The 12,729-nt window shown below is 33.1% G+C and overlaps 1 protein-coding gene across 9 annotated transcripts in view; it reads right to left on the minus strand.

The window, feature by feature from the left end:
- Window positions 1–12,729, minus strand: part of LOC126742111 (serine/threonine-protein kinase tousled-like 2) — a 175,342-nt gene that overhangs the window by 29,179 nt on the left and 133,434 nt on the right. The gene's annotated exons all lie outside the window — the stretch shown is intronic.

Raw genomic sequence — 12,729 nt, forward strand, 5'->3', positions numbered from 1 at the left:
CGCCTCTCAGATTTTTTTAAGGCAAAATGAGACAGAAAACCCTCCTTGTGAAATAATTAAGGCACAATCCTAAGAGACTTTAGGTGCAGGTCTAACAAATTCCTAATTTTATCTGTTCAAGACCTTTAAAATCTACATTACTTACATCAGAGTCCGAGATAAAGAAGAAACAAAAGTACAATTTAGACCTTTGTTACAGTTTAAGAATTTAAATTTGTTGAAGTTATTCTAGATCCTCTTTCAGGCAGTTTAAACAGGAAAAAATTCTTACTATGTATATTATTCTATCGGAAAACGAACCAGTTTTGTATTTTTCACATGTAATTATAGAAGAAAACAAAATTGTATTTCTTCCAGGCAGTTGAAAAAATAAAATCACTAATTCTAGGCAGTTAAAATTACTTGATTTTGTTGTTTCCAGACCAATGCAATCAATGTGAATTGCTTTCAGGCACTTGAGGTTATTTTGAATCCCTTTTCAGGCAGTTGAAATAGGATTTGTGTATAGGAAACTGAACCCATTTTGTTTTTTTTTTTTAAGTAATTGAAAAAAGTGTTATTATAGAGCCTTTTCCATGCAGTTATAACAGAATAAACTCCAGCTACATCAGATATTTTTATATTAGTGCCAACTGGTTAAAAGAACTAGAGGAAGAACTGGTTAAAAGCGTATTTTTAATTTTCTTTTAGGCAGTTGAGAACATTAATTTTTTTGTTCCTCAACTGTCTGAAAGAAATAAATAGTCTGAATAATGTTAATTAACTTTGTATTTTTTCCAGGCACTTAAAGAAATAAAGTTCGCTAATTCCCGGCAGTTGAAGAAATAAATTTATAAATTCCGGTTTTGTAACTTGATTTTGTTGCTTCCAGACCTATGCAATCAATGTGTATTTCTTCCAGGCAGTTAACTTTATTCTGCTCCCTTTTCCAGGCAGTGGCAATAGACGAAACTGCACCTACAGATATTTTTATATAAGCAATTGAACTAAAGATTGTATTTTTCCAGGCAGTTGAAAAAAAAATAAAGCTACAAATTCCGCTTTTGTTACAATTGAAAAAATATTTATTGCTTTTGCTGCTTTTCAGACATTTAAAATACATTTTTAATTCTTTTTCAGGCAGTTTAGGTTATTCTAGACCTTTTTTTCACGCAATGGAAATTGCTTCAGGAACATTTTCTAGGCAGTTAAAGAAGAAATTACAGAAACTAAGCTTTTATTGATTTGTTCCGGAAGAAACGCCGATGTTTATGATGATTTATTTAGGCCATCTTCAGACACAAAATATAGCCGTCATTCAATAGAATTTGCCCTAAATAAAAGCCGAAACATCGACATTTCTTTAAGAATAAAATCAGTTTTATTTATCTGTTACACTTCTAAAATACACAATCATTGTATTGGACTGGAAGCGACAAAATCAAGTCACATTTAACATCTTAAAGTAAAATTTATAGTTTTATTTCTTCTTCAACTGCCTGGAATAAGTGAATGTTATTTCTTTAACCACTTGGAAGAAATACAATTTTGTGTTGTTTGTCTCCATCTATTGCCTGAAAAATAATCTCAGGTAAAGAAGGAATTCGATTATCAAGAGCATTTAAAAAATGGCATTTTTTTATTTTAGTCAATTGAAGATTTGCAATTTGTTCACCTGCTTGGAAAACATAAGGTATTCTCTATTTTTTGTTTATTAGGCCCCTAAAGTCAATTCGTATTTCTTCTAGGCAGTTGAGGAACAGGTCAAATTTACCATTATTTCTTTTTCAACTACCTGGAATAAATGATAATTGAACCTTTTGTTTTTCAACCTCCTAGAAGAATAGTGTTCATTGGGACTTGAGAGAATTAAAAGAAAATCACAATTTTCTGTCTCTGAGAAAAACATTAGGTGAAATGCCTGTAAAGAATTCCTTTAAAAAAAATTTTTCTTGACTGGTCTGGAATTATTTTGTTTGTTACTATCGAGAAAAACATACTGAATTGCTCCTTATATGGACAATTGACTTTAATCCTGTTTTTTCGCTCTCAGTATTAATTTGTACATTGAATAACCCTTCGATATTTCAATCCCAGTGTCGATTTGCCTTGGAAACTATCGGTCAATTTTCAAGCTGAATTTTTTCTTCCACTTTTTTTTAATGAGTAATTCTCTACTTTTCAGTGAATTTTCTGAATAAAAACAGAAGTTTAATTGCATGAGGTCTTCTAAAGCTCAAAAACATTGAGTTTCTCAAATGCCTGGAAGAAATACAGAATTTTCAATGCTTGAAGACAAGCAAAAAAATAATTTTAAAGGGAAGAACGACAAATTAAAATTACCAAAGAACCGTCCAAGGAGAATATATTGCTGCAAAATAAAAATAAAATTGTCACTTACAAAAAAAAATAATCCAATCCTTTAGACCGTAAATAGCTTTAAATATTCGACGACACCGACTATGTAAAAATGTTAGTTTACGTTTAAAATGGCGACATTTAAATTTAATATTCCGACCTTATCAGCGCAGACCGTGGATACGTCAAAAGATAAAACCATTGTCACCACATTAACGCTGATTATTATTAACAACACAAACACATCAATTAAGACTTCGTTAAAGAAAAAAAAAAGAGTATACGACCCGAAAATGTCAAGTTGGTAACCTCGACGAACAAAATTCCTACACTGAAGAATATATTATATACGTAATATCAAAACCGTTTTATAAAATAATCATTCCTTGGTTAAAAAGTGAACAAATCTTACTACAGTTTAAATTCAAGGTTATACAACTGGTATTTGACCAGATTAAATTAGTTAAACTAGTACACTGTCCCTATTACCGCACCGATTAATGAATAAAACCTGATGTGATGACTGAAACATCCCTTTAGGGGGGGGATGTGAACGACGACGTCCACCCTTGACTATACGACCTTGAAATAACCCGCAGGGTAAGTCACACCCTATCAACAGCAAAGAAAAAAAAACATCGATATGAAATAATTTTCTAATGGCTTGTTAACCATCGTGTTATACAAAACAACAGTGTTTTTTGCTATAAATAGCCGATCTATTAATAAAAATCAATGATTATATCGTCCTATAGATGCCGTGCCATTGGTATAAAGTGAGAATGATTTTTTTTCCGCACCTTGGCTACATTTTGTATTTATTATACATTACAGGATGATTCAAAGCCATACAACGTATATATTAGAAACTAGCTTAATGAAAAATCCCTTGGTTGAATCGTGAATGCCTTAAAGTAAACAACGATGAATTGTGTGTTAAAAAATATCTTTGAAGCGTTTTTTTTAATTTTTTCTTGCTCGTGTCCAGATTAAAACGCCTTTCAAAAAAATTTGGTATTTCGTCCAGGCAGTTGAAGACAAAAATTTGTTTGCAGTTTTCTTAGGCAATTAAGAATTTTCAATTTTTCTTAAGCAGCTCAAAAATTGAAGAATTTGCTCTAGAATTTCATGAAATCAACAATAAATTAAAAGAATATTCGAGATCCTTGACTGGACGAATAATTTATGTTCTCTTCCAGGCAATTTGGACTTATTCCGGATTTTATATCCTCTGGAAAATTCCAGTTTTAACCCTTAAAAGGAGAGTAAAATCAAAATGGCGTTCAAGTGGTCACCATTTTGTTCTTTTTGGGTGGAAGTTTTATACAAATGTGTATTTATTTAATTTATTTTAGGCTCCTAAATTTAGTATTTTTTCCAGGCAGTTTCTTCCAATTCTTGATTGAGGACTATTTTTTTGTTATTTTAAGTTTTATTATCAAGGTTTAGGCATTCTGCCACTGAATTCGGCACCGTAGCAAATATTCGAATAGCTCAATGATGATATTTGAACAATGAAACCTGTAAGAAATAAGTGTTGAATGGGATGGCAAAATGGCAGACGTTATTGAAATTCAACCTAGAATGCCAAAAAACAAACAAAAGGTTGATTTATTCTAGTTAGTTGAAGAAGTGACTCCAGGCACTAAAGTGCATTCATTGCAGATTAGCATTCTCGATTTTTCGATTTATTCTTTGAATGTCTATAAATAGGAGAAAAATTACCCATTTAAAAAGAAAAGAAAAATAATAAAATGAAGAAAATTAAGCAGCTATAAAGCTATGAGCCATGAAGAGTAGTAAAAAGGTAAACTTGATGTCCAATAAATTTGAATAAACAAAAGAAAAAGTCCAATAGAAATTGTTAATAATACTAACTACTGGTTAATTGAAATGCATGAATAACTGATTACAATATTTAAACTAATCCAAACTCACATGATAACACTTTCATTTCCTCATAGAGAAAAAACAGCAACTGAAAACCCCCCAACGCAACAAAAACACTCACTCACTCACTATTGATAATGATAACTCTCGCCCACCAACTTAAAAATACCACATATCCGAATCTAAAAACTGATCCCTGTGTATAAGAAAAGTAAATAACCCGACGTATGTGTGTACACATACATATACCTACACAAACCGAGTCAGCTTAAAGCAAAACCGACAACACTCGCGCTATTATAGGTGTCTAAATCTAAAATAAGAGGTTGTTACTTGTTACATTACCATCCGAGATGATTTTATTAACATTCGGCCATTGGCAGCGTCGACGGTTTTAGAAAATGTGGCAACATTTACTATTATGTCGTTTATAGGCACTTAAATGAGTGGCGCGTATTGGAAACGGCATACAGTTTTTCCCACGAAAAATGTCTCAGTCTCCCAATAATAAACAACTGAAGATCCTCCAGAAAGAAGCCAGAAAAAGATTTCAAAAGACCCTTAGAATACCAGAAAGATCTCCTAATACACGAGATATTTGTCACTGTTGCATCTAACCCAACTTTACAGAAATTGCGAGAATTGACGACAAATTTCGCGAGACTGTTTTGCACTACTTTCTGGATTGACAGTTGGCCTATTGGAAGCAAAAGTGACAAACCTCGACATGGTATTCGTATTCTGCTTCCTAAAGGATCCTAATCCTAAAAAGATCTAATAAAAAGCAAGAAGATCATTGCACCCAAACCAACACATCAGAAAAGGATTATTTACAAATATACTGTGGATTTTTAAGGCGAACTTGGAACAATATGCAGTTTTTTTACAGCTTTTTCTCTCTCAATAATTCACCTCATTAAGTAAGTTCATTTTCGAAGACCTTCAAGTAGTTTCTTCTCTTTCTCTATAGTGGAAAATGCTTTGCAGATTCTAAAACACTTCATAAATTGTGCCAAATTTTTCTTTCACTAAAATCTAAAGTGATTTAGGCAATTGTAAAAAAATCGGTCCAGGGAGAGGCAACAAATCACCAGGGCTATCCATTTAATACAGTTTGGAATTTAAGATCTAGAAAATACTGGTACAATTCAGCCAATGTAAATATGGATCTGTTAATCATTAAACCCACAAGCTTCAAGCGTTTCTCTACGAAAGAACTGGGAGGCTTTTAAAATTATTTCAATTATCTATATTAGATGAAGGCTTAGCGATAGCTCGGAGGATCTTACTAGACATTGAAAAAACTGAGTAGAAAGGCTCTTTTTTTTTTTAATATAAAACATAACGTAATATGTACGCGTTTTAAAACAAATATGTAATTTAAGCAGCTCATAAGTGAACGCTACATTATGGTAAACTTATCCTATCTCAAGGCAAGTCTCGTATTTTTTTCCTCTTTAATTAGACATTACAATGCAACAATTTGAGAAACCTGTTAACAATAAATATTCTGCATCAAAATTATTATAAGCTCGGGATAATTGATTTAATAAATAACATTTTTTTGGATCGTGCGGCTTGAAATGGTGTCAAAACGAACACGAGTTTGATCAAGCAAATGGTGTATATGTATTATATAAATGTCAGTGGTAGCGATTGAAATATACAATGTTTTTTTTTAATGAAATTCTAGAAGAAGAATTGGTAATTCTATTCCAAGTACCTTAGATTATAAAAACCGTTAAGTCATGGGTAAAGATCTTCCGATTTAGATACATAATTTGGTTACGCTCTATATAAATTAAGTGATTGGCTAATTTTATTGTTTCTTGCTTTCGTTTACGATATCTCAATTTCTTCTTCGCACATCGACATCGTCTCAGTATATAGAGTTCGTCAGCCAGTAATGAACTTTTAATATTGTTAGTTAGGATTAGTGTGAGCTTTAACAAACCTCAAAAGGAGTTCAGCAAGAATAGCACCACTGGAGTTGAATATGCTGTGTATAATTTTTATTTGTCCAAGTAGTGGTTAAGTAATGAAAAAAAATTGCAATCGTTTAATAGAGAACACCTGGTTAGTAAAAGAAGGATTTGAGGACACTACATGAACCGCGGAATTAACAAACAAAACTCGAGACGTTGAGCAATATGAAGCGCTGTTCAATGTGTGGTCTGCAACCATTTGTCTAAATAATGGGCCAGGAATGATCCTTATAGGCGTTGAATAGCAGAATGGGAATAGTCTTAAAATTAAATATAATAAGTCCATATCTGTGTAGACGGGTTTTAGTGCAATATAGTGTATTTTAATGTATTTAATGCCGAATTTTTAAAATTTGTTAAGTAAAGGAAAATTTGTAGACAGCATATGAGCCTAGGAATTATTGAAAATGGTTAATAGAAAAATTTCGTTAAAGTGAGAGTAACTTTTAGGTTAGTAATAATGTGAGTTTTAACAAACTTAACGAGTCTAGCAATAGTGGCATCACCGCGGTTGCTATATTTAATTTTTTTATTTAAATAGAGGCTCAGTAATGAGTAAAGGTTAATGTGGTTCATGTGCTGTCTATAAGACATTGACAATGAACGGATTTTAAAATTTCATAAGCGTTGAATAGAGAAGATCTGTTAAGTAAACGAAGGCTTATATAGATAGCATATGAATCGGGGATATACCTAAAATATTAACCATAAAATTCCGTTAATGTGAGCCACGAACGATTAAACGCATTTTTAAAATTTCATAAGGGTTGAATATATGGATGTAGGAATAACATCTCATCAATAAGAATTTTATAATAGAGTTGTAGACCGCATACTGAATAATAGTGAAGGCTTTTACAATAAAAGCACCTACGTGACTCAATGGCCTCTAAAAATTTCAGATGCTCCATGGATATACTGATTCTCTTAGGAAATGAGGTTGCAAGAACCTTAGATACCACCTGGAGGTATGTAATTTTAACAAACACATCACCTACTATGGCATGCCAAAATTGTACTATCATCAGGAAACATGGAAGACCATCCTTAAAAGCTTGAGGGTGCCCTCTACGTGTCTTGAATGGCAAAATGTGCGTATCTGGTTTGAAGAAACCTTCGTGTAAATCTACGTAAAAACAAAGAAACGGTAGGTAAAGTGTGATTTTTTTCTTGAACTATACGTGGCCAAATAAGGAAATCGTCTTTTCCTATACTCGGGTGCTGGTTCGGTCGCTTCGTTAATTGTGTCATAAATACCGAGTGTTCGGCGTATCCAAGGCACTACAATACCGTCGAAGCCCGGGTATACGCGACAAGGTAAGGCGGCCATTTTCTTCTTCTTGAATCGTAATTTATTGCACAAGTCGCTTATAGTTACACTACACGCCATATTACGGCCAGAGGGGTCGATAACCTACATTATTTCGCATTCTATTTTACGTATCTTGCTGGTTGGTTTGTGTATACCTGAATTTTGTGTGGTGGACGGCGTTCTTCAGCAACCATAGCTTTTTCACTCAGTTTTAACAAGTTTTATTAGCCGTTCTGAAAATGTCGTCTCACATTTAACCTTCCAGCAGCGTCTGTCTCGAAGAATGACGACCGATTTTAATTTAAAACAAAATTCTTAGTCCGATGACTTTTCTGTCTACATAATCGGGCCTATTGTTAAACGAACGCGTACTACTTTGACGACATTTATTGTTTGTTTAACGTAAAGATTTGGTGGTGAAGGATGCTCTATAGTTTACTTTTTTTTACCTCAAACTGACTTAACAGCTGTGAAAGAGCAGCGAAAATAGGTAAATCCCACGTTTTTGAAATTTTTAAAATTCCCTTTATCCAGTGCAGATTCATAATTAAGCCTACACAAGTAGATAGCACATTGCATCATAAGATGCTATCCTAAATTTGCTTTTTTTTGTCATAAGTGGATACAACGGCTCAGCATGCTGTTTGTAAGCGTTGCTCGTCTGATGATAAGCATAAGTCTTTCTATGAGCTTATATCAACATTTTTACTCTCTTGAACTTAAAAATAGAGGTCCTAAACAGTCAGAATCTTATGCAAAGCTTTTGGAAACAAAAATTGGATTACTAAAATTTACTAGTTATTTCTGAGTAAAAATTTAAGGTCTTATTAAAAGAAAAAAAAGCGATTTGAATTCTCTATCCGGTTACTTTTTAAAATACCTTCACGTAGTATTAATCCACAATTGAGACAAGTCGTGACCTGTAGAAAGCACATTGAACCATAAAGCCGCAATACAAAATCTACGAATAGGCTTAATTTATGAATTAAACATGTCTGACAAGGATAAGTCGTCTTTCCAGAAGAAGTTCTACTCCGTTGAACTCAAGAATAGAGTCAAAGTTTTATACAAAGCACATTGTATCCAAAATTCTATTAAAATTTACTATTTTTCTGCCCTGAGAGAGAATTACATAGTACGTTTTAGTGTGCTGTTTACAAGCGTAGAGTTATGCAGTTGTCTTTGCTGTGCTATGCAGATTTTTGTTTGGACTAACTTGCTGATTTTCATCTTATCCTACTTTCTTATATACGTCTTTTCTCATAGTTCTCTTTTTCACTTTTTCTTCTAGGCCTTTTTAACATTGGAGGCTTACATTCAGCACCTTGAATTAAAAGTAAAGACAAAAGATGTGGAATCTTATATGATGCTTTTTAAGTATCTTTACCCAGAACTGATATAAGCAATTGATATAAGGCTTAGCTTGTAAACAGTAAATTGAACCAATCCTAAATTTTCTATTTTGCTAACGCCTCATTATGAAGTCCATAAGCTTTCCTCAACTGACAAAAGCAAGTAATTTTTTATAAGCATTTCTACTGCCTTGAATTCAAGAATAAGTCTCCTGATCAGAGGGAGTCTTATATAGAGCACATGAACCACAAGCTGAGTTACTAAAATTGGATATTTTTGTTGTCCTGAGTGGGACATACATGCCAGGGTTCAGTATGCTGTATACAAGAATATATTTTGCATTGTGCAGTTTTATGTTTTCATTTACTGTAAACTTACCGATTTTCCTTAAACCTTTAATCTTCAGAAAAACAAAAACAATTAGAAGTTCAGCCAACATGCTTTCTTTTCAGAGAGTGGGCTCTTGTAATTTTTCCTTGTCCTACTTTTTATCATGTGATCAGAGCTAGGAACTCTTATCAGATTGCTCAGCTTTTTCACAATTTTCTAATTCATTATTCCGCAACTGGAGCCTTACATATATGGTCTGAAGCATATTGAACCAAAAGTTTAACAAAAAAAGTTTTTTAATCTCTATTTGATGTTTTTTGAATATCTTTACCCAGTGCTGACCCATAATTGAGGCAAACCGTAAATTGGGTCCCTAAATTTGCTGTTTTTCTGTTAAATAGAACTGCTCAGTGTGCTATCTGTAGACTTTTCTCGGCTAAGGCCTCAATTTTTAATTAAAATTGTTAGATTAGGCTAAGTGGTCATTCCATGAGCAGCTCTATCCTCTTGAACTGAGAATTAGTGTCTGATGAAGGCTTACATAGTGCATATTAAAGTAACTTGCTGAGTGTAAGCATAGTGAGTTTTGCAGTTCATCTATGCAGCTGTAATTGTTTGTCAAGGAACTTGCTTCTTTCTGATCATCGTTCTCTAATTGAAGACTCTTCTTTACAGCACATTGAACTGAAGTTATGCAGTTTTATACTAACAATTACCAAATTTTCTCAAACTTGACCTTGAATTAAAGGAATAATTTTTGATCTCTTTTCAAAACACGTTCTTACTCTTAATTTCCTTATCAGGATTTCCCGGTGTTTCTTCTTGTCCATCTTCAGTCGGTTGATTGCGAATGACTATCTTAAGTATAATACAAAATATATGTGTGATAAAATTTGATACTTTAAAGATCCCATATAGTTTATTATATCATCAAATAATCTAATCTCTTACTCACCCTGACGTCAGAAACTTCAATGATCGAATATTTTTTTTAACGCGCATAAAGTAAAACAAGCAAATTATGAAAATTCTAATAATAGATCGGAATAATCGTGAAAATTGCCCGAGTGTGTCATCAATCTAACAAACGTATTTAATACAGAAAAAAGTTCCATTGCGATGTTTTATTGTGGCAAAAATTAGATAACCAACAACATTTTCCAAGTCCAACTTCCTTTACGAACTTTTAAAAATTCTCCATCGAACTTCTGAAGAGCCGACCCAGTTTTCCGAACTGATAACCGGAAAAAACTTCCACCACCAAATAAATTAATGAAGGATTTTTTCTTTGGGGGTGTTACAATGCACTACATAGAAATGACTATTATGGCTCTAATACTAAACCCAAAAGAAAACCGAGGAGAAGTTTGCTGAGCGAAAAGGGTGCGGGGGGAGGGTCGGTCGGGGGCTGTGCAATATTGATTATTCCAGATTGTTGGTGCTTTTGCTCTGGCTACGAACACGGACGTCAGTAAACCCCACTGATTTCCACGATTAATTGGAACAAAAAGACTTGGAACAAAGGGATTATTAAGGGAAGTTTAAGTGAAAAAACCTCTTTGCAGATAAAATGGTCCTCATCTTCTTCTTTTATTGGTTCTTTTTAAGGATTTTATGTTTATTCCTGGCCGAATTGATCGAAATCCGTCTCGGCGTATCGTTTCGCCACGGCTCTCGACTCATCTGGCGAGATTTTGAGTCCTCCAGAATTGTCGACGTTGTCTGTTCTATGTGGATATTTTCACCGAACTTTAACGCAATTCGGGTTTGCGTCAGTTAAGAGAAAATATTTGAATATGACATCATTCATTTGGGAAGACATGTTTTAAAGTGCTCAATTATAGTAATTTTTTGGTTTAAGGGTTATTATGAGTAGTATAGGCATTCTGTCATTAAATTCGGCACCAAAGCAAATATTCGAAAAATTCAATGATGATGTTGAAATGTATGTAAGAAAAACTTCATTCAGAGAGTGAAATGTGACAAATTTTCTTCCCACATTGCCAATTTTAAGAAAAATCAAATGAGTATTGACAAATTTGTTCTGAAACCCTAGTCAATAATGACTCTATAAGAATTCCTTGCCATGTTGCTAGATTTGGAAAAATACAGGGTTACTTTGTAAAATTTTCCAACACAATTTTCTTATTAATTTAGCAGTTTACTTTACGGTCAAGGTGTAAAAATAATTTTCACTTAAAACACTCACAATACAAGTACATATCAAGATAATACCCAGGCAATGTATTTTTAAACGATATATTTTTAGAATTTTAAAAATATGTATCAGTGACACAAATTCAGAGAGAACCATTCAATGTTACTACCGTTCAGATAAATTCACTCTATTACTGCACTAGTGCTGAAAATATACGTTACTTACCAGAACTTTATTGCACACACACACAGTAAATTTTATAAAATGAAAAACCATCAGAAATACGATTTTCGAAGGAGTCGACACACAAACAAAAGGAGTGTACCGTTGGTGAGCCCATCAGGTAGGTAACGATGACGTCACCAACTAAATCATATTATTTGAACTGGCCATGGAGGTCTACTAGACTGGTTTATATGGGGGTTTTCTGAGAATTTGGCAACAATGGTTAGGGGTATATTGTAATTAAATTGCAAGTATTTTCAAAAATGTTTTATAGATAAGAAGCAATGTCATAAAATGTAATTTCAACCGGCGTTATCGCCATAATGCTTATCTATTGTTTTTCCATGTAATTTCTATAAACAATGTGACCGAGAATTTTGGCTTCTTGAAAGATACCTACCAGAAAATACGATAAAAAAGATTGGGGAAATTTTAGTTTTTTTTTTGTGTTGGCAAGAGGCAGCAGGGTTGTCCTAATTTAGGGAAAATGATTTGGGTGAATTTAGGGTGTTGCCAAGGGAGGAACAATTTCTGGGATACAGGCAATGAGATAAAAGGGATAAGTTATACTTAATTAATGTTTTTGGTGAAATATTAATGGAAAAATGGATTTTATTACTTAAACTTTTAATTACTTATAGGGATTTAAGTTTTACCGTGTTGCCAAAAAGCAGTAAATTTTATTAAAAAGGTCATTACTGTCACCATTATTATGACACCTAGCAAGGTTGCTTTAAGACTTTCTTTAGGGTTACTCGGCCAAAACAATACCCCATTTTTTATCACTCGGCATTTATTGTTTGTATTCTTGGTGTGTAAGCAAAGAAACTTCTAAAAAATAAATAAAAAATTATGTATACTTAGACAAACAGGATAAATATATTAGCAGAACCGACCATGATTAAAACTGTCAATGTCAACCAGGTTAAAACCCGTTAAGCTCCTTTACCAGTTCAAATCAGCTGTTTTTGACAGCCGCATAAGTTCTGACTTGTCGTTAGAAACTTCATGTGTTAAATTTGACAGTTTTGACACATGACGTATGGGCCGAAATCTTAAACAGAGTATTTCTTTAAGCTGTGTTTATATCGGGCACTTTTACAATATTTTCCGATCTTATCGGGGTTTCGTTTTTATAT

The sequence above is a fragment of the Anthonomus grandis genome, chromosome 11, assembly GCF_022605725.1.
Source record: "Anthonomus grandis grandis chromosome 11, icAntGran1.3, whole genome shotgun sequence".
Taxonomy (NCBI): Eukaryota; Metazoa; Arthropoda; class Insecta; order Coleoptera; family Curculionidae; genus Anthonomus; species Anthonomus grandis.